A 4,485-nucleotide genomic window follows, 5' to 3' on the forward strand; every position below is an offset into this window, starting at 1 on the left:
ACATTTTTCTGTCCACCATGGTACAGCCTTTTTCATTTTTGCCTCTTTACTTTTCCCTATTATCTCTTCTGCTGAACTACACAGAATCATATTTATTTTATTATTCAATCCAATAACTGAGCGCAGCGCAAACACGTGCAAACTGATCAGAGCTCAGAACAGCTGATTACTGCAGACTGCTGCAAGATCCAGTGAGTAAATAATAAATAATACATCAAGTTACCACTTTAACCAGTAGAAAGCAGCAGAGGAGCACTTATTGGCGTATTAGTCATTCATTTTTACTGTTTGCTTCATGTTTTTAAATGATAAATTCACTATTATAAAATATCAAATCCAGAAAAGTCACAAAATACCTTAAAAAACACAAACTTTTCTATAATTTGGCATAATTTGCAACTGAATCACACATCAAGAGTGTTTCTTAATCACTGAAGTTGCTGGTCAGTTCAGTATAATACTGTAGAAGAAGAATGGCACACAGTGGCAGCTCTAGCTTGTGTGGAGCTCTGGGCAAAGCCTTCTGCCTCCTCTAAAGGAAATTCAGTTTACATCAACTTTGACAAATTCAGCCAAATAAATGTACAAATACCATATCCCCCCAAACATTCATTTGTTTTATTTTTGAAGTTGGGCAGAAATTGATTGTTGTTGTACTATGTGTAATAAAACCATAACATTAGTGATAATATTAGCCTTTTTAGTAAGATGAGTGATCTTTTGCACATTTCCCCTCTTTTTTTTCTTTTGTGACGTATAATAAAGTGAAAATTAAATGAAAAGTGTAAATTGTGGCATTAAATTTATGTCTTCTCATGCTGCTTCATATTTCTTTTTTTACAGCACTGCGCATTATAACCAATCACAAACGATTCTGTTGAGTTTATGTATGCAGTAGCCAATCAGAGGTGTTCAGATTAGTACTCACTGAAACACCGTATTTCTGCTGGTTGAATTCTGCTCTTTTGCAGTGAATTCACTCATCATAAACAACAAAGTGCAGATGTACTTGCGATGTAAATATACAGGCATGCAGTGTAGACGCATGGAAAATAGCCTTTATGCATTATTTTTCTCCACACACATGCATACTATGGAATAACCAATTTGTGTTGTCTAAAAACAAGAGTATATTTAAAAAAGAATGGTTTGATAAAGGAATTATATTTATTTCAGACTTATTGAATATAACGGTGAGATTTATACTTATCAGCAATGTGTTTCTTTCTCAGGGATTGGATCTTCCTGTAGAGATTATAATTTGGTTGTGAAAAGCATTTGCCCTAAATTGCTTTACCTTGTGGAAATACATCTCAGTTATAATTCAGCTGTCCGACAAATTCCAAATCTTGTTATTGGAGGTATTAATATCGTGGATATTAAGTGTAATAACTCACATATTAGAACATGTCTTATTCGTGATGTCAGCTGTTACCCAAAAGCACTCATAAAGTGGAAACAATTCTTCTCCATACCTTCACTGAGAAAATATGGTCGGCAACTAATACATTTTTACTACCAAATAAGGCAAAGGAATAAGTTTAGAAAAAAAGTTTAGAAAAGATGTCTCACCAAAATGTTCTTTTTGTAGTTTAGAAAATGAAACACACATTTATTTTGTAACTGAAAATGTACTGAAGACTTTTGGAAGCAGGTATCTATGTTGGTTTTTGATATATTTTATAAAATAATTAAAATAGATGAATCTATGATCCTGTTTTTAACTGTAATACTGGATCAGATGAAGTTCCATGTAGGCCTACATAAAGCAAAAATAACGTCTATTACTCCCTCTTTTAAGTTTTTTTGTAAAGAACTTAAGATATTGAATGACTCATTGATTTCAATCACTAGGGACAAGAAATTTATAAAAACGTCTCTCATATTAAAAAATGTTATTTGTAAAATATAATGTTTTACCCTCCATGATGTATAGCTGTTATATGTATCCCCCATTTTTGTTTCTGTTCTGTTTGACGTTAAGTATCTCTGTATGTTTGTTTTTAAAAAAAGAAATAAAGCAAAAGAAAAAAAAATAGAATTTGGCGGTTTTTTGATGCTCCCGCCTCGCGGCGATGACGTCACAACTAGCGCGCGGTCACTCCGTCAGCGTCGAGTCTTCTGAGGAGAGGAGAGCAGATCACAGTATTTCACTTATTTAACTGTTAAATACACTTTACACAGTTTGTTTGTGCAACACATTCGAGCTCGTTTCTGCCTTGTTATCATCTAGTACAGCACTGTTTGTGTGTTTGCTGACTTAAACACTCAGAACAACGTGAGGAAAACGTTACATTGAGACCTGAGCGTTTTTGTGTGTTCGTGTGAACGATTGTTTCTATGTTTGTAGTGAGAACTGTTGCTGAATGTCAAGTTAAACATTGATCTGTGAGGGGAATGATCTCAAGTGTTGCTGCTGCCATTTTATTTCTACACTTTTGGCATCTTTGGCAGATTAAATCCGTTAGTTTGTTAAAATATACTGAAACAGAGACTGCTAACGTTACATTGAGCCTATAATGAGCCGCGTGAGACATCCATACATTAATGTTAATATAGCGAAATATGAATCAAATGTGACCCTGAAATCATTAAATACTGCTTTGTGGTGCTCTTATTTGAAGATGTTTTATGTTATTGCAATGAATAGTTATTAGAAAATCAAACTATTTAGATTATACATGCATATTGTGGTGCTTTACGGCAGTTATTTACTTTAGCGTTAGTTTTTTGTATTATTTATGTCTTATACATATTGTGAGAACTAGGCTTTTATCATATATCCTGACTCAAATAATGTGTTTCTATCAGCAAACACTGAGAATAAAGTGAGATGATCTGCTGATGATCCTGAATGTCTTGTTGAATGAGTGTTGATCGTCTGAGGCTCATCAATATTAACAGAGCTGCTGAAAAGACTCTTTATTTCATGTCAATAGCTCCTGTTTTCACCTCATTCGTTATGCTGATGACTTCAGATCTGTTAATTGCAGAATTAAGCTAGTTTTATTGGTGTTAACAGACTGCAGCAAACAACACGATCAGCTATTGTGACATTACAAGATAGAGGTAAGTATCTAATTTGTAAAATTATATTTCTATTTTTATTCTTACATTTTTTTATCCTTACTTTGTTTATATTAATATTAATTGTGTGGGGTTTTCCCCACATTTTTTCTATATTTCATAAAAAGACAAATGTAGGAATTTACAGTTTTTCTCAATTGCTTTGGCTCAATTCTCGAATGAAACTTTTTTTTCCCGAAACAATAAGTTCAGATCTCTGAACAATTAGCTTCTTGTTCACATCAGATTGGAATTTCTTATTGATTTGAGCAATTTAAAAGTAAAAGTAAAAATACTTTAATGTCTTTAAAGTGTTGATAGATTTTTTTCTTTTGTTTAGTAGCCTATATTTGGCCAAAATCTAGAAAAGATGATGCTGTATTGGCTGTGACTAAGCGCAGCGGGTTATATATAGACGTTACCAGATCGCTTCCTGTTTTCTTTTTATTTATTTTTTTAGTAAAGAAAACGCTGTACTTTATAATAATAATAATAATTATTATTATTATTATAGGCAAAGAAAATATATTTTTATTACGTTATTAACCGGTATTTCTTCTACCCGAATCGGTTTCGGAACGGTAATAATACAGAGGAACACTGGAACAGAAACGTTAAAATATCGATTCTGCTGGAAGTGAACCGATTGATTGATTTATTTATTTATTTTCTTTTTCAAGCCCTGATTTCAACTGTTTTTCTTACCATTGTTTATAGCCTATCTGGAATAATTAACAATGCATTATTTTATTCTGTTATCCATTAGTATAACAATTAGTTCAGTAACTCTGTGATATACTTTTGATTTTGGCAGATCAGCTCCTCCCACGGCAACACATCATCAGTGAAGCTCCGCCCACTGCAACACATCATCAGTGAAGCTCCTCCCACAGTAATCACATAATCAGTGAAGCTCCTCCCACAGTAATTCAGCAATAAATGCTGGAATATCTCCATCAGTTCACAAGTGAAGACGAGCATCTAATCATCAGGAAGAGCTGAAATCTGCAAAGACTGAGTTTATTAAAGAGGACAGAGAGAAGATGAGAGATCCAGAACCCTGCAGAATCAAACACACTGAAGATACTGAAGAACTAACAGGTTGGTGTTTAATCTTCATTTTTCATTAATAATGCAGGAGGTTATAAAGCTTCAAGCAGATTTAGATTTGTTGTAATAAGGTACTTTTTCAGTAATATTTATGTTAGATAATTGTGTAGTTAAACACCCGAGAGGAACAGTCCCGGATGCAAGACCCCCCTCTCCCCCGCTAGTGACGCAGAGGTGTCAAATTTCACGTCTCTGAAATGTCTGCCGAGCTGACAGGCTGTAATCTGACCAATTGCTGGCCACAAGCGACCACAGATCTATAGAACATCAGACGCGCTGGTTGTGCGCGTTTTGGATATGAAGAGCGCC

General features: G+C 34.1%; 1 long non-coding RNA gene across 1 annotated transcript; it reads left to right on the forward strand.

The window, feature by feature from the left end:
• The first annotated feature begins 2,066 nt into the window (after window positions 1–2,066).
• Window positions 2,067–3,958, forward strand: LOC107663325 (uncharacterized). Its single transcript, XR_001631318.1, has 3 exons — window positions 2,067–2,278; window positions 2,625–2,626; window positions 3,943–3,958. It is a non-coding gene; the product is annotated as an uncharacterized LOC107663325 (long non-coding RNA).
• Window positions 3,959–4,485: the final 527 nt, after the last annotated feature.

This window comes from Sinocyclocheilus anshuiensis, unplaced genomic scaffold, assembly GCF_001515605.1.
Source record: "Sinocyclocheilus anshuiensis isolate Anshui unplaced genomic scaffold, SAMN03320099.WGS_v1.1 scaffold2766, whole genome shotgun sequence".
NCBI classification, from domain to species: domain Eukaryota; kingdom Metazoa; phylum Chordata; class Actinopteri; order Cypriniformes; family Cyprinidae; genus Sinocyclocheilus; species Sinocyclocheilus anshuiensis.